Below are 18721 nucleotides of genomic sequence, written 5' to 3' on the forward strand. Positions count from 1 at the left end.
ACACCTGAGATCAAAACTATTTTCATGATAATACTAAAATGTTATTTTCTTATGATACTATATATACTATAATATTAGAACTACTCCTCTTTTTTTCCAACTACATATCTGTGTGGGACTAGATTTTCTTCATATGAGAATCCAGCTGTCTTTTATTAAGCCAGCCATCAGAGATGTTGCAAAAATATATAAAACAATACCATTCTTTTCACATTTATTTTTGCTTTGGAAAATATAGTTATTTATATGAAAAATATCTTATTTGTTTTAACATGTAATAAGCATATTATTGTTATTTTTAATGATTAATAAATATTTTAAAATTTTATCAGTTTTTATTTCTAATACAGTAAATATCTTTATATATAACTCACAAAACAATACCTTTTTAGGGCCCTCAATAATTTTTAAGAGTGTAAAGGGGTCTGGAGACCAAAAATTTGGGAAGCATTGGTATAAACATTTCAAATTCAAAATATCTGAAACAAAGCTCATTATCTTTCCCCTTAAATGCTAGCCTCTTCTAAACTTCCATATTATTATATGGAGTCCTCTCAATCACATAAGTTGGCAACCTCAGTGACTTCTTAAACTTTTGATGCGCACTCAGCTTACATATTCAGTTTGTTGCCAAGTCTGGTAGTTTCTACCCTCATGATTTCTCTCAATCCCTTCTTTGCACTCACACAGATGCTGTTGAATAGTCCCTCATCACCTGACATCTTTATTATTGCAGTAACCTTCTGATTTGTTCTCCCTGACTCAATTCTCTGCCTATTCTAGTCTCTCCCTCCATTCAGCTGCTAAAGTGGCCCTCTACTTTAGCACAGTTCTGACCATGCCACCCCAGCCTAATCATTAACTCCAGTTGTTCCCTATTACCTCTAGGATCAAATATAAAATCCTTTTTTTTTTACTTTAAAAATTCTTCATAATCTAACCCTTACTACTTTTCTAATCTTCTTATACTTCATTGCCCTCTACATAGTCTATGAACCAGACACACTAGACTTCTTGATGATCCTCACACAAGGTACTCTATTACCTGAGCCTGAGCATTTTCACTAGCTGTCCCTCCATGCCTAGAATATTCTCTCTCCTTACCTCAACCTCCTGGATTCTTGGATTTCCTGGCTTCCTTTAAAATTCAAGACAAATTCTTTATTCTTCCAGACACCTTTCCTGTTTGCCCTCCCCCACCCCAATACTAGTGATTTCCCTCTGAGATTAACTCCTATTTACACCACATATATTGTATATGTATATAGTTGATTGCCTGTTGTCCATCCTATTCATATGTGAGCTCCGTGAGGGCAGGGGTGATGTTTTTTGCCTTTCTTTCTTTCTTTCCCTAGACCTTAGAGCTGTGCTATTGTAGTAGGAAAAAAAGAAACAGACTAAAAACGCACAAGTAAAAAGTAAAATCAGCAAACTCTGAGGATACAAAGAAAGGCAAAGACAGTCCCTGCTCTTTGACATCAGTCAAAGGAGAGAGGAGGGCGTGTATAAGAGATATTACTAAGGTAGAATCAACAGGACTTAGCAACAGATTGGATGTGAGGAATGACAGAGAGGGAGGAGTATAGAATAAAACCATCATGGGTGACTGGAATAATGGTGGTATCCTCAACAGTAATAAGAAATTTGGGAAGAGGGGAGGGATGGGGCAGAGCAGAGAAACAAGATAACAGTTTTGGACCTGTTGAGTTTAAGATGTCTATAAGATGGACAATTGGAGATGAAAGATGGGCAGTCAACAGGGTGGTTAATGTTGGTTAAGTAGATCTGAGACTCATCAACATAGAGATGATAATTGAAATTATCATGGGAGCTGATGAGATCACCAATTGTGGTAGTATATAGGGTGAAGAAAAGAGGGCCCAGGACAGCCTTGGGGAACATTGCTGGTTAGCCAGTATGACCTGGATGAAGATTCAGCAGAGGAGACTGAGAAAGATTGGTCAGAAGACAACTATAAGAGAATATTGTTAAGAAAACCCACAGAGAGAAGAGGATCCAGAAGAGGGTGATCCACAGTGTCAAAGGCAGCAGAAAAGTCAAAGAGTATAAGGATTGGAAAAAGATTTGGCAATCAAGAGATCATTGATTGCTTTGGAAAAAGTACTTTCAATTGAATGATGAGATCAAAAGTCAGACTGAAAAGAAGTAAGAGGAAAATGAGAGGAATGGAGGTGGAGACATTCTCAAGGAATTTACCTGCAAAAGAGAGGAGAGATATGGATAATAGTTAGGCAGGGGATGGATGGATGAAGTGAGAGTGTTTTTGAAGATGGAGGAGACAAGGGCACATTTGTTAAAAGTAGGAAAACAACAAGTAGAGAAGGAGAGAGTAAAGATTTGGGAGAGAGCAGGAATGTAGAGGGGACAATTTTCTGGAGAAGTCAGGATGTAATGGAAGTACTTATACATGTACAGGGGTTTGCCTCAGCAAGGAGAAGGGCCACCTCTTCATGTGAAATTGGGGTGGAAGAAATAGTGACAAAAGGCATCTAGATGATATGAGATAAGGAGAAGGGGATAAGAGGGAGCTTTCAGCAAATGTCCTCAATTTTTTTTTCAGTTAAATATGTATAAGGCAAGGTTCTCTATGGAGAGAAGTTTACTTATCAAGACATAAGCAGGAACTTGAATATAACTACAAATTACTCTTTATAGCAGGGGTTCTTAACCTGGGGTGCATAAGCTTGTTTTTCTTTAAAATATTTTGATAACTGCATTTCAGTAGAATTAGTTTCCTTTGAAATCCTATGTATTTTGTTTTATGCATTTAAAAACATTGGTCTGAGAAGGGTTCCAAGAGGCTTCAACAGAAAACTTAAGGGATCCATAACACAAAAATAGTTAAGAACTCTTGCATTATAGAAATAAATATAGACCTAAAGAAATGGGGGAAAGCTTATAGAAATAAACATAGACCTAAAGGCAGAGGGTGATAACAATTTCTCACAAAAGGAGTTAAAAGGGAAACATAAGGTTGATGAGGAGGATATCAACAGCAAACCTATGGGATTGCCAGTAATCCTGGAACATAATATCCAGCACCAGGAAAAGAAAGGCCCTTCAGACTTGCCCAAATTTTTCTGTTTTAGCCAACCCTAGGTGGTACCGTGGATAAAGTGCCTGCCCTGGAGTCAAGAGGACCTGAGTTCAAATCTGACCTCAGATGCTTACTAGCTATGTGACCCTGGGTAAGTCACTTAACCCTGTTTGCTTCTTTCCTCATCTATGAAATGAGCTGGAGAAGGAAATGGCAAACCACTCCAGTATCTCTGCCAAGAAAACCCCAAATGGGGTCTCAGAGAGTCAGACATGACTGAAACTGTTCAACAACAACAAAAGACCTAACCTGCTTAGATACAAAGGGCTGCTGGACACCAGAATTTAGGATGCTATTATAACAGGGAATCCCCAATGTATTCAGCAGGGCATCCTAGTTTCCGAGGAGAAGTTATAGAGGGCAAATGTTCAAGAGAAGGGGTATCATGAACTCTTGAGAGGTGCTACCTATGCAAGCCTTTCCTATAACCTCTATGTTATGAGTAGGATCAAAAGGAAATCCTTGAAGTCATCCAAATGATCTTGTGTAGGTAATACCAAACAATATTGGGGTCCCAGGAGGTGAAAGATATTTCCACTCTAGTGATCAAACTGAAGATTGCTATACCAGCTCCCCTTCAAATAATTCTATGTGGCCCATGGGGAGGGTAAATGGAACCTGGTGGGTTTAGAGTAGAGCTGGTGGTTTACAAGGAGCTGAACAAAGTTATCGTGTCTTTTGCTGCCTCTGTTCTTGATCTAGTTAATGTTGCAGGCGAGAGAACCCAGACACAGGAGGAGTGATACAGTTTTGTCAACAATAAACTATTTTTCCCTCTATTCCTGTGGCTGAGACTAGTTATGCCTAGTCACTAGTCAAGGCTTTTACCTGCAAAGGAGTCAAGTAATCTTCACTGCCCTTCCCCAGGGCTATCTGAATTCTCCCTCATGCTGTCATGTTCTTATCAACAGAGATCTAAAAGAAGTTTCCCCTCCTGTGGGCATTGGTGCACATCCCTACATTTATGACATACTGCTGACTGGGCAGCATGTGGCCATGGTGAGTAGCTGAGGCAAGGATGTGATGGAATCAGCTGGGCCCAGCTTGCAAGAGTCAATTGTCAAATTTTCAATGTGAGCATGGATACCTCAGAAATAAGCAAATGTTATATACATATCAGGGCCTGATGTATTGTTTTATCAATTGACTAGATGTAATATTAAATGATGGAGAAAATGTTAATAATGCAGATCAAACTTAAAAGTGTTTCATGCATGTATTTCCCCCCGGAGAGCTGGTTGCTAAACATTTACCAATATACTCTTGTCCTAGATCACCCTAGATTTTTACTTCAGGGCCTTCGCCAGGACCAGTTGCCTTTGAGGCACGTCAGTACCCCTCAGAGATATCATATGTCCTTTATAGATTAAACAACCAGGTTGAAGTCATTACAAGAACAGAATTGGTTGCAGGGTGGATCTGTTGTCAATATGGTCATAGGAGCCATGAAGCTATGTTGTGCTAGGCCCAGAACCATATATCCTCATAACTAAGGATGCAGCAGCTATTCTTACTCAGTCAGGATCCTTTTACCAATAAGATTATTCTCTTAACTGATCTATCGCTCAACATGTTACCTCCTAGCAAAATATCTCTCTTACCCCAACTGAGAGCAAGAGATTTGCCCCTGCTAGGCGACAGCTTCATGACCATGCCCTCTGACTACCAAGACTGTTTCTTAACTCCCCTAAACCATGTCCGTGATGAATCAATCAGATCCACCCTAGGAAGACCCAATCATTTCTTATCTCCAGTCTTGGGGAAAACCTATCTGATAAGGTCAGAGTGCTCTTGTTCTGGGTGATACTTCTTTTTTCCTTCCCTAGCACATAGTTTCTCAAGCTTTGAGGTCTCAGTCTCTGTCCCCTCCCAGCTGTGCTTCCTATTTTCTGTACTTCAACACCACGTCTCAGCTGCAGTCTCACCATGGGACCTCCCTCAGCATGTGGCCTTCCCACTCTGGAACACCTAGCCATTCCTATAGTTTTCTTACCTGGAGTATCCCAGTGCCATCCAACCTCCTTCTTCCGTTGGTAAGTTCCTCCATTGGTAAAGGTCTCTGTTTTGGGGAGGGGAAAAAGACGGTCAACCATTTCTCCCTTCCTCGCTGTGCTTCTGACTTGGTAGACTTCAATTTCCCCAAAGGAGTTCTTTCATCTTCTTCACCTGTTTTTAGCTCTAGATATCATCTTTCCTTTTGTTTCTATTTGTATCCCCAGTGCTTATCATAGTACCTGGCACATAGTAGCTGCTTAATAAATGTTTGTTGCACTCCCTTGCCTATACCTCAAAAGACACCATATACCTTGGTGAAATAGCTCAGGTCCCCTTCAATCGACAGATTGCCTTGCTTCTAAGATAGTGTGAGGAAAGGGCTTGCCAGAAAGGTCTTGGGGGATGGTATTGGGAGGAGTATTGTTTAGAGGTACCTTGCTTTCCAACAACATGGTGGAATTGTATTGCTATGTAACCATGGTAAATGTGTATTTCCTGGGAAGAAGCAGGATCCTCTGGTTGATTTACTGGAATACTGAGTTCCTGGATGATAATGAAGGAGAAACTACTATGAAAGAAGATGGCAACTCCCCTGCAGAGATCTCTAAAGTGATCTTGTTGATGATGTCCAGAGACTTCTAAAAAGAGAAATATAACCTGATTTCAGGCCAAGGAACATTGAGGGTGTGATGGTTTCAATATCGGCAAAAGGATAGACACAAGGATACACACAAGAAGATCAAAACCTCTCAAACACCTTAGTACAGATAATTCTGACCTGGGATAAAGAATTATTGACTGTCAGAGTTGTTATCCTCTGTGCTGTGGCTCAAATATTCCTGGTGCTGGTTCTGCTTATCACTGCCAAGTTACATCAAGAGGCTCACTGTGAACTGCAAACATTTGCCATCATCTACCACATATCATTGAGATCTGGGACTTGGTCCTTCCAAAGTGGCAAACTGAAGCCTGGAATTTCCTATCTTCATTCTCTTTCACGTTTGGTCACTCCCGCAGGCAGCATTAAATTTTTTGTTTGTTTTGCTCTTGCTGTCTTTTTCCTAGCTGTCTATTTTTCCTTGCTATCTTTTCCCGAGATTAGGGCTGTCCAATAACAACCAGAAAACAATTTAAATGGGGTAAGATTCTCTAGATGATCCTTAATACCTTGCCACCAAGTAATGGTACATACTACACTAAGGTTCCTCCTGCCCTCCTCCACCCAAACCCTATTGTCATGTAGGTTAGGCTATTTCTTTACCTAAAATACAAGGATAATACTTGATTAGCTAAAGGGGCTAAGGATCAAGTTAAATCTGTGTTGTTGTTATTTCCTGGTGGCCTCTAGCCTGGTTGATCTGGCTTCCTCCTAGTCATCTAAGGACTTTTTTTTGGCCCACCCACATGGAGTCAGGGTCCTTTAGATTTGGTGTATGTCCCAAGGTCGTTTGAGTCACCAACCTATTGCTGACCAGATGCATTTCTATGTAGAGATAGAGAGAGTTGTGTCTACCCAAACTGAATGCTCTATGTCTGTTGATTATCCTTTAAAGCTCATTTTATTAAACGCCAAAGGACCTAAGAATGTCTCATTTTGAATTAGACTCAATCTACTACACTTGGACTAACTTGCAATAACTTCCTAATTGGCCTCTTGGTTTTCAATCTCTGCTTTCTCCAATCCATCCTCCACAAGACTGCCAAAAATCATCTTCATGAGGCACAATTCTAACCATTTCACTCCTTTTCTCAAAAACCTTCAGTGACTCTTTAATTATCTTTAGAATAAGACACTGATTTGTCAGTTTGGCATTTAAAATCCTTCACAGCGTAGCTTCAGTCTACCTTCCTAAACTTACTTCATATTATTCCCTTTCACAAATTTTATATTGCCGTCAAATTGGCCTATTCGTTGTTCTTAAAACTTGACATGGGGGCAGCTAGATGGCACAGTGGATACAGCAATGGCCCTGAAGTCAGGAGGACATGAATTCAAATCCAGTCTCAGACCAAACATTTGACACTTACTAGCTGTGTGACCATGGGCAAGTCACTTAACCCCAATTGCCTTAAAAACAATCAAACAAACAAAAAAAAAACAACTTGACATGCCATCTTCTATTTCCATGCCTTTAAACAATGTCTCCCTTGCTTGGAATGTACTATCCCCTTATCTCAGCTTCTTAGAGTATTCATTTTCATTTACTGTTTAGATGAGGTGTTAGTCCTTGCACAAAATGTTTGCTAATCTTCCCCCACTCCTAATTGTTAATGCTGATTCTCTTTTCAAATTACTTTGTAGTTGCTTATCTAATCCTTAGTAGACTTCCAACTCTTTCAGATCAAGGATCCTTTCCTTAAAAAAAAATCATATCCCAATACCTAGTGCAATGTTTACAAAAATAGAATAGAGTATATATAACTAAAGTCTTGTAAAGTGAAATTAAGACCAGTCAATGTGCCTATCCTCTTAGGCACTAGATTTTTTTTTTTATTAGTTGTATCCAATTCTTCATGATCCCATTTTGGGATTTTCTTGGCAAAGATACCAGAGTGGTTTGCCATTTTCTTTTCCAGCTCATTTTACAGATGAAGAAACTGAGGCAAACAGAGTTAAGTGACTTGCCCAGGGTCACACAGCTAAACTTCTAAAGAACTTTCCAACTTCATGATTCCATGAATCCCCTTCAAACTGCTCCTGTGCACATGCACTCACAAGGTGAGTATGCTCAGTTTGTACTTGGCACAACTATTTTCTTGGCCTTTATAAAAATGGTAGCCTTTGCATGTGTGATTTAAAAGAAATACAATTCATTTTTTCCCATTGTGGTCCTGGGGCAAATTCCTGTGCTTGACTGATCTATTGGGAGCAATTTACATGGAGAGAAATGTACTGAAAAGCTTAGCATTTACTGTGCTACTTTTTTTTGCCTACCCTATAAGGATAATATTAGCTTTGTTAATATGCATTTAACAGGGACAGGAATTTTACATTATCTCTTCCCCCCAAAGGGAAGAAAAATCTCCCCACTTGGATGAGCAGGGACTCCATAACCACAGGTACATCTTTTAAAGAGCAGCAGTTTAATAAAATAACAATGTCAGAAACCAAGTACATTAACTTTCACCCTCCTGAGCCTGTGTTCTTGCTATAATTATAGCACAGACGTCATTCCAAAGGAATTACTAGGCTTCAAATCATATGAAACAATTCTCCAGGGAGTCAAACAAATGTGTAAGATAAATAATGTTGAAATTTCAGCTCTTTGTGAATGTCTCTGCCCCTGGCCCCCTTTCTCTGTCTCTTTGTCTCTCTCTGCCACTCTGTCTCTGTCTGTCTGTCTGTCTCTCTCTTCCTGTCCTGGGAACAAGGGAGCTGTGAAATGTAATTTTACTCTAAGGCATAATAAATGACCAAATGCATGAATATAATTTTTTTCCATTTAAAAAATTCACTTGAGTATATGGTCCAAAACTTGAGCTGGGTATTATTTTAGTAACTCAAATTCTTTGGGGAGAAAATCATTCACACTAAAATAAATAATATATTTAAATATATCTTTATGAGACATTGATACATATCTCATATATTTAATAAGTTACAGACACATATCTTATACTGCATATAAGATATGTATCTGTAGCTTATTAACCATTACCTACGACATGTAAATGATTTCCTGCCAGTACTTCACCAAAAGAAAATTGGGCTAAGGTCAATAAGCCCCAGTTCTTAATATTAGGCTCTGGTTAACCAAAATCATAGGATCATAATATTTACAGATAAGAAAGCAGAAGTCCAGAGACATGAAATGACTTGCTCGAGGTCACATAGTTTGTTACATAGTAGTATTCTGTCCAATGTTTAAAAATGAAGGTTATGATTTTACAGTTTTTTAAAAAATTTTTGTAGTTATTTCTGGGTAATAGGCTAAGGACAACATGGTACAGGAGAGTAAGTACTGAATTCAGAATCAGAAGAAATCTATGGTAAGATCTCAACTGTGGTCCTTATTGTATGAGCACAGGCAAGTTCCTTAAGCTGATGTTTATATTGGGTTTGTAGTCCATATACACTTCCACTTTCACTGATGGGTCTAGTCCCTAGAAGTTGATTACTTCTCTCTAAATATTCTAGGAATAACCCTAAGTAATTCTACTACTATCACTCTTGAATCCCTGTGTGGTATAGTTTCCCTATCTATATTGTTGCCAGTTAATATTTCCCTTATACCAATTACTAAGTATTATCTCTTCAATATCATCTAAACTAGTCATTAGTCCCTCCATAGAAATTTAACCAATTAATATCAATTAGCTTTTATAAAAGGACACCCACTATACATAGTGAGGACTGAAGTGCAAAAACATCCCTCAAACTGGGGCATACTCTTTCATCTACACTGGGCTGTGCTAGAACCTGCTCAAACTGGCTCCAGGGTTGATTGTTCAATTTTCAGGGTGAGAATTTATACCTCAGAAATCAGTAAATGCTAAAATAAGGGCTATGGCTCTGCTGATTATCTAGACTTAAGAAAGTGGTGGAAAACATGTTAATAAGGCAGCTTAAACTTCAAAATATGTCATACTGACATTCCCTCTCCCCAGAGATCTGTTTGTTAAACTTTTCCCGGCACATCCCTAACTCTATACCTCAGTCTTCACTTGGGAAGAGTAGGCTCAAAATCAAACCTATCAAGTTCCCATCTGAACTTGATACTAAACTTGAACTAAAGGACAAGTCATTCCCTTGCCTTCATGACATGTCTCAGTTGCCAGGTCAATCCACCATTGGATTTGTTTAGGCAGGTTGCTCCTCAGGGCTGGGCTAACCCACTGAACTGGGTTGCTGTGGACACTGCAGACTCTGCCATGGACTCATCTCACTGGACTTCTGATGGATTTTCTGGTCTTTTGAAGGTCACAAGGCAACTCTGTCTCCCTAAGGTCTGAGGGAAAAGAAGTAAAACAGGGATAGAAAAATAGGATTTCCATGCATTCATGACCCCTTGGAAGCTGGGAAGGGAGACAAGGCAGCCATAAGCAATGCTTGCTACCTCCCTCACCACCTGTAGAATTATAGCTTTTGCTTCACTTGCCACCAGACAAAAGAGAACTTTTTCATCTGCTCACGTCTTTTATGTGCACACTCGATTCCAGCTCGGCAGACAATTAAAAAACCTTTCATCACCATATAGTAAGCCTATACAACATAGTCACAGACTACCTGTGTATGTTCTGAATGAGGGAGCATGGCTCCTCCATCATTTGTCATCATGAACTTCTAGAATAAAATAGCTCACCAAGTCTCTATTTGGATTTAGTGGGCAGAGCATACTGCGTGTGATTCAAGGACTAGGCACCATTGGCCAGTTTTCCATTACCATATTTCTTTAGTACTTAATTTGTGGTGTTGCTGTAAGGATTAGAAGACCTAAGAAGGTCTGCAAAGTGTATGTAAATGTGATATAAGCATCAGGTATTATTGTTGTTAATAATAAGTCACCTAATGTGGACAAAGGACAAAATCATAACTATCTATTCATTTCCTTCCCTACATATTCCATTTCCATCTCCAAATCCCAAAAGAATTCCACTGAGTCTCAGTAAGACCCTAACAAAATGGGCATGGTTTCTGGGACAAATGGTGTTTCAGGGTCTTTGGGTAATTCTCTAGTATTTGGATTGAGGCTTAATTACTAATAACTTCTGACCTCTTAAAGAGGTCATGTAGTCCTTTCCCCTGCTTTCTTAGTAAAACTATAGGCCATCACTCTAAAATGAAGGATTTTTGGTTTGTTTCTAAGAAACATTCTATAATATGATTTATAGGATCCCGTGATTTCCTTAGAAAACAATTCCCACTTTAGTATCCCTGACAATAGACTGTGAGGTAAGAAGTACTTACCAAGGACCAAGAATCAATACATAAGGGGTCCCTTTCTGTCTCTGTCACTAAGTTACTGTGCAAAGTTCAGCAAGTAACTGTGTAAGTTTAAACTATAAAATGGGGGTAATTAGTGCCACTTTCCACCTGGTAGGTATGTCAGCAAACAGTTGATATAGACTAGAAAACTTGTCCAAAAGCCTATACCTGTATGTATGCACCATTGTGATAGGACTAACATTTACCAGCATTTCCCACAACATGGGGAGGCTGAGGATTCTCTTTATTCCCTAATCCTTAAGGACTAATGTTCTCTAAAAAGAGACATTTCCTCAAGATCTGATTGTCCTTGGTTTCTTTTCCAATATAGCTTCCTGGAGACCTGAAGTCCCAGGCACAGGCAGCCTGGGCCCCTTAACTTGGTGGACTTCTGAATGCCACATGAGTGATCACATCTTTGAATATCCTGCCCTGACAACCAAACTTGATGAGACTCACATATAGAGAGGAGGAGGCTGGATCCAGAGAAGCTAAATATCACTGGATCCTTGTTGCCCATCTTTGCTGAGTTAGAGTAAAGTCAACCTCCTCCTGCTAACTGTTCAAAGACTTGTGATTGTCTCATTTTAGCCTTCCCTGGATGTTGTTGACTGTTCTGCATAAGTTGTATTGTCAACATAATAACACTGAAAGGAAAGCGGACCAGTACATTCAACAGTTGGAGACTTTGTAATGAAAGTCTTGGCCAAAGGCCAACTAATTGAGTTGGTGTGGGCTGTATAAGTGAGAGGATCTCTCAAGATAGGAGTAGGGACTGACTTATCTCAGCCAGGAACATTCCCCCATGGTCTCCAACGTTGGGATTTAGATTGCTACTATGACCGGAGTTATGAGAAAGGAGAGCAGACTTGGGGTAGAGATTTGGAACTCCCATCAATGCAACCTAGGAAGTGTCAGGTTTATCTTATTACTGCTCCCTAGAGGAGGGTGACTCCCTGTCCTCAGGGATCAGGCAGTGGGCACATCTTCTCCACCTAGGAGCTGGGGTGGTTGTGGAAATTCATACTTGAGGAATCCCTAGAGCAGTGAGCATTGAGGGCCTGGTCTGATGAAGCCAATGTTGAGCCACTTGCTGCAGCTCACTTCCAACAGCCTGGGGGAATTCTCTGAGGAAGGGCTTTTAAAGTCAACCAAATTTATTAGAGCCTCCAAATGAGGAATGATCTTCCAGCCTTTTTAGGTTGATAAGATCAGGAGTTATCTGCAACTGGCCTCACAAAGATGAATTCCCATTGCTGCTGGCTCCCTGATGGGGATCTACAAGGGAGGAGGGAAGTTCTTTCCAAAAATTTTTTTTAATATGTTATTTTCCCTCAATTACATGTAAACACAATTTTTAACATTCATTTTAAAAATCTTTTGAGTTCCAAATTCTCTCCTTCCCTCCCTTTCCTCCCCCTTCATTGAGAAGGAAAGCAATTTGATATAGGTTATACATGTGCAGTCAGGCAAAACATATTTCCACATTAGTCATGTTGTGAAAGAAAACAGACAAAAAACCCCAAGAAAAATAAAGTTAAGAAAAAAGTATGCTTTGATCTGCATTCAGACTTCATCAATTCTTTCTCTGGAGATGGATAGCATTTTCTATCATGAGTCTTTCAGAATTGTCTTGAATCATTGTATTGCTGAGAATAGCTAAGTCATTCACAGTTAATCATCACACAATATTGCTGGTTACTATATACAATATTCTCCTGGTTCTGCTCATTTCTTCTTGTGTCAGTTCCTGTAAGTCTTTCTAGGTTTTTCTGAGAGCATTCTGCTCATCATTTTTTACAGCACAATAGTATTCCATCACAATCATATTTCAGCATAATATATTCTGCTCCAGCTTTTCACCTTTACTCTGTGTATATCTCTCTGCATTAAATGTGTTTCTTGTAAACAACATATTGTAGGGTTATGGTTTTCAATCCACTCTGCTCTCTGCTTCTGTTTTATGGAAGAGTTCATCACATTCACATTCACAGTTATGATTACTATGTCTTTCTCTTCATCCAATTTTCCTCCATGTTTACACTTTTCTCTCTCCTTTCACCCTTTCCCTCCTCAACAATGTTTGGCTTCTGAACACTGCCTCCCTTAATCTCCCCTCCTTTCTATTACCCCCTCCCTTTTCTTTCCCTATTTCTTCACTCCCTTCTCCCTGCCTTCTGTCCATCCCCTCCCTTTTCTTTGCCCTTTCTCCTCCTACTTCCCTATAGAGTTAGATAAATTTCTATAAGCAATTGAATGTGTATCAAGCCAAATTCAATGAGAGTAAGGTTCAAACAATGCTCACCCCACTCCCTTCTTCCCCTCTACTGTAATGGATCTTTGTGCCTATTCCTGTGACATGATTTACCCTACTCTGCCTCCCATTTTCCTCTTCTCCCAGTACAATTCTTTTATTCACCCCTTAATTAGTTAATTATTTTTATCATCACATCAAATTCAACTTATACTCACACCCTGTCTATGTACACCCCTTCTAAATGCCACAATAAAGATACAATTCTCAAGAGTTACAAGTATCATCTTACCATGTAGAGATGTAAACAGTTTAACCTTATTAAAGATATTTATTTGTCTTCTTTCCTGTTCACCTTTTTATGCTTCTTTTGAGTCTTATATTTGAAGATCAAATTTTCTGTTCAGCTCTGGTTTTTTCATCAGTAATGACTGAAAGTCTCCTATTTCGTTGAATGTTCATCTTTTCCTCTGAAAAATTATATTCAATTCTGCTGTGTAGGTGATTCTTGGTTGTAATCCAAGCTTCTTTGTCTCTCAGAATATCATATTCCAGGTCCTCTGATCCTTTAATCAGTAGAAACTGCTAAGTCTTGGGTAATCCTAACTGTGGTTCCATGATATTTGAATTTATCTTTTTCTGGCTGCTTGCAATATTTTCACCTTGACTTGATACCTCTGGAATTTGTCTACAATATTCCTTGGAGTTTTCATTTTGGATTCTCTTTCAGGGGGTCATTGGTGGATTCTTTCAATGACTATTTTACCCTCTGGTTCTAGGATATCAGGGCAGGTTTCCTTGATAATTTCTTGAAAGATGTTGTCCAGGCTTTTTTTTGATCATGGCTTTCAGGTAGTCCAGTAATCCTAAAATTATCTTTCCTAGATCTATTTTTCAGGTCAGTTGTTTTTCCAATGAGTTATTTTACATTTTCTTCTATTTTTTCATTCTTTTGATTTTGTTTGACTGATTGTCGATGTCTCACAAAGTCATTAGCTTCCACTTATCCAATTCTAATTTTTAACTAATTATTTTCTTCAGTTAGTTTTTGTACCTCTTTTTCCATTTGGCCAACTCTACTTTTTAAGGGATTGCTTTCTTCAGTCATTTTTTTTGTCCTTCCTTTTCCCAGTTGTTGACTCTCTCTCGTATACCTCTCATTTCTTTCCCCAATTTTTCTTCTACCTATCATATTTGACTTTTAAAATCCTTCTTGAGCTTTTCCAAAAAAGTTTTTTGGGCTTGAGACCAATTCATATTCCCCTGTGGTATTTCAGATGTATACACACACACACACACACACGCACACACATGTGTGTATGTATATATGAGTAAATATGTTTATGCATGTATGTATGTATGTGTGTGTGTGTGTGTGTGTGTGTGTGTTTTGATCTTCCCTGTCACCATAGAAACTCTCTATGGTCAAGGTTCTTTTTTGCTTTGTGCTCATCTTTCCTGGCTTTTAAAGTTGAGCTCTCTTGCTGGAGTACAATGAGCACTTTCCCAAGCTTCTTGTGCTGGGGGCCAGGGGCCTGGTCACTGGCTTTGTCCACTGGGACCTCAGATGCTGTCAGCTAGAGGCTGTAGGGATCTGGCAGCTTATCTGGGGTCCTTATACGGGGCAGCTTACCTGCTGAGCTGGGGCCCTAGTGGTAGTTTCTGTTGGTGGGATTTTTTTTTTAGTTTCTCCAGGGCTACAATGAAGGATGTGGAGGATTGTTAACCAGAAGATTTCTGACTGTCCTGGGCTGCACCGAAGCATGTGATGGTTCTTTGAGCTGGAGTCTGCTAGTTCCGTTTGCTGTGCTAAGGCATGTGAAGGGTCCTAATGTTGGCATTTGCCTGCTCCACCACCCTGGGGCTCAGTATCTCCCACTGGTTTGCTTAGGTTTGGTTTGCTGCTGGCTTACTGGGATGCTTCCTGTCCTGGACTGTGTGCTCCCCTTTTACCCAACTAATATGGACCTTTTTTGCTGATCCTCCAAGTCTCCTAGAATAAAAGACTGCCCCACCCCATCTTTCTGCTGGCTCTGCTGTTCCAGGATTTGTTTTGCAGTGCTATTTTATAGATTTTCAGAGGTGAGTATTGGAGAATGACAACAATTTACTGATTACTCCACCATCTTGGCTCCTGGAAGTCCAGAATGAATTCTTAAGATTATATTGAGAAAGAACTCTGGGAAGTTACTAAGACTACTGTCTTGTTAAGTGGTCAGAGAACAACAACACCCTTTCCTGGGTATGACTCCTGAAACATGGAATTGATTAGAAAACCCATGGGATTGCTAGTAAAATTTCAAGGGAAATTCAGTAGCAGAGAACTAAGGTCTTTAGCCCAACCCAAGCCTGATCTCTAAAGCCCCTGTTCCATTTGGATCATTCAGTGGAAGCTACAAAGGGCAGTCATGGAGGAAAGAGGTACTATGAACTCAGTATCTATGTGGGCCCTTTCATCAACTTCTCAGCATCTTACTGTTGGTAAAGTCAAATGGAAACCCTTAGAGTTGCCTGAACTATGCCTTGTAATTAATAGCATATCATTGTGCATCAGGGAGTTTGATGGGGGTGAGCAGTGAGGAATGGAATGAAGTTGGAGTACTTCAACAATTCATTATATCAGATCTCCTTCCCTGTGAGGACTATAAGGAGCTGAACAAATTCATCATGGCCATCTCTATAACTCTGCGATTTCTACAACAACAGCATCTCTACAACTGTTTTGCCCATGTGGTAGCTCAGGCCTAGGGTGAATGGTATGGTGCTATTAATCTTTACAATGTTTTTTTTTCTCTATTTCTATGACTAAGACTAGTCAGGAAAAGTTGACTTTCATCTGGAAAGGAGTCCAATCTACCTTTACTGTCCTTCCTTAGACTTTGAACTCTCCTTCCTACTGTCACATTGTGGTGGCAATGACCTGAAAGAGGCTTCCCTTCCTGGAAGCATTGACATTTGTCACTATATTAATGATACAATAATGACTAGGCCAGGTGTAGCCTCTGTGGTAGAGGCCTTAGATCAAATGATGGCTCCTGTGATGGACAAGAGGTAAGAAATCAACCCTAAGAAACTTCAGGGTCTAGCTCACTCAGTCAGGCCTTGAGGAATATGGTGAATAGAGAAAACCCAAAGGATTCCAGAAACAGTCAAATCAAGCTATTGATACCAGCTTCCCCATGATCTAAGAGAGCAGCCCAGAGACTTAATAGTTTACTTAGTTTTTGAAGAATCCACAGTCCCTACCTGAGTATCCTAGTGGCTTCTGTTTTCCAAGTCACCCACAAGTTTGCCTCTTTCAAGCGGGGCCCAGAACAGGCTATAGAACTAGAAGATAAAAAGCAGACTGCTCAGTAATCTATCTTCTTGGACCTTTATGATCTTACAACATCCCTTTTTTTCTGGAGATCTCTGTCCATGAAGACCAGGCTGACTGGAGTCTTTGGAAGGCACTAAGGGAGTGGCCTGAATAAGCCATTGTTAAGCGTCTGGAACTCCAAATTCCCCAGAGCAACCACTCATTACACCATTTTTTGAAAAGCTGATGCTTGCCCTTTACTGGGTCCTAGTTTCTATTGGACAGGTGATGGAGGGTCATGCAATGTTTTAACTTTGTTGTTGACACCACAGATATACATGTATTGATAGGGATAGGGGTGGGGGAGAACATCACCAAGAGCTAACTATGACCAATTTGTGGCAAAGACATCACAGCAACAGACATGTTTTATATCTCCAGTGCCTTAGCATAGTGCATGGAAAATGAGAGATGTTTAATAAATACTCGCTGATGCCCACATGGCCCAAAAGGGGAGTTCCTGGAACTTTAGTTGGGGGTTACCTTTTGTCTTTCTTTTTCTCCTTTCTGAGCACAAGTCAGAGACTTGAGAGTGGACATGCTAAACATGATAAAGATGGAAAGTCAGGGTAGTGGCTCTAAGGTTCCTAGAGAGAGATTTGTCAGAAGTGGAAATGCTCACTTGTGGCTTTAGAAGAAAGTTGCTGGATAATGTGAGTTTTGGAAGACCAACATTCTGTTGGGGTTCAACTCCTGAAGGTTGCTGCTCAAGAAGTTTCAGTTTGGAGAATTTAGGGATTTGGTTTTTGTTTAAGAGAAGGGGAACTTCTTTTGACTCTTGGTGAAAGAAGACAATTGTGCACATGTCCCCTGTGCATGAAATAGCTGTGGCAATAACATCATTTGAAGGTGCAAGGAATCTGGACCTTGACCTCAATAATTGCTGTGAGCTAAGGGGAAAGGGATATAGTGTTTGATATGAAGGGATTATATGATCAAAGATTTAGAGCTAGGAAGGACCTTAACAGCTACTGAGTCCAATTCCCTCTTTTACATATGAGAAAACTAAAGCCCAAAGAGGTGAGCAGATTTGCCCAGGATCACAAAGGTAATAAGTGGCAGAGTTAGGATTTAAACCCAGGCTACTTTCAAATCCAGCACTCTTTCCACTGCATCTGCCTTCCTACAAAGAAGGTATGCTTATCTAGTAGTGCTCAGTGCACTTCCCTTCCTGAAAAGCCCATCATTAGCAGAGTCACATGAGCCTGAATGTCTGCATGGATCTTGTTAAAGTGAAATAGGTAAAAAAAGAAAAAAAAAAGAAAAAAAAGAAAAGAAAAAACAAAAACAAAAACAAAAACAAAAACAAAAAAAAACAAAGGGCAGCTAGGTGGCGCAGTGGATAGAGCACCAGCCCTGAAGTCAGGAGGACCTGAGTTTAAATCTGGCCTCAGACCAAGCACTTGACACGTACTAGCTGTGTGACCCTGGGCAAGTCACTTAACCTCAATTGCCTAAAAATTAAAAAAAAATAAAGTGAAAGAGGAAGAATGTTGGAGTGTCTACTGTCTGGCACACCCAATGTGTGTTTCCCTTCCAGGAAGAATCCAAAGTGTAGGACAACACAATGAAAAGATTGTGTGGAGGATGTGTTGGTTGGGGTGACTTCATCTATCCCTCTGAAAAGAGGAATGTCAAAGATTTGCGCAGCCAGCATCCCCAAGTACAGTAGTTTCTTTCCAGGAGAAGTCCAAACTGCTATTTGCCTAGAATAGCCTAGAACTTAGGGGAGGGAGAAGTAATATGTTCCAGAAAGAGAAGAGAATTATGTTGATTGCTTATAAATTAATATAATTTATTTAATTTTCTTGCATTGTTTATGGGCTTCTGGTGGTCTTTTGCAATTGTGCCATTCTCTGTTGGGTGAAATAAATGCTGCTCTGTACCTCTACCTCTCTCTACCTCTATCTCTCTCTACCTCTATCTCTATATGTCTGTGTCTATATTTATCTTTCTTAATCTTTCTCATCTTTATCTCTATATATCTCTACCTCTATCCCTATCCCATCATTTAATTTTGTAACGATCCAAGGGAAAAACAATATATTAACTTGGTGAGACATTCACTTG

The sequence above is a fragment of the Vombatus ursinus genome, unplaced genomic scaffold (genome assembly GCF_900497805.2).
Source record: "Vombatus ursinus unplaced genomic scaffold, bare-nosed wombat genome assembly UNPS02014807.1, whole genome shotgun sequence".
Classification (NCBI taxonomy): domain Eukaryota; kingdom Metazoa; phylum Chordata; class Mammalia; order Diprotodontia; family Vombatidae; genus Vombatus; species Vombatus ursinus.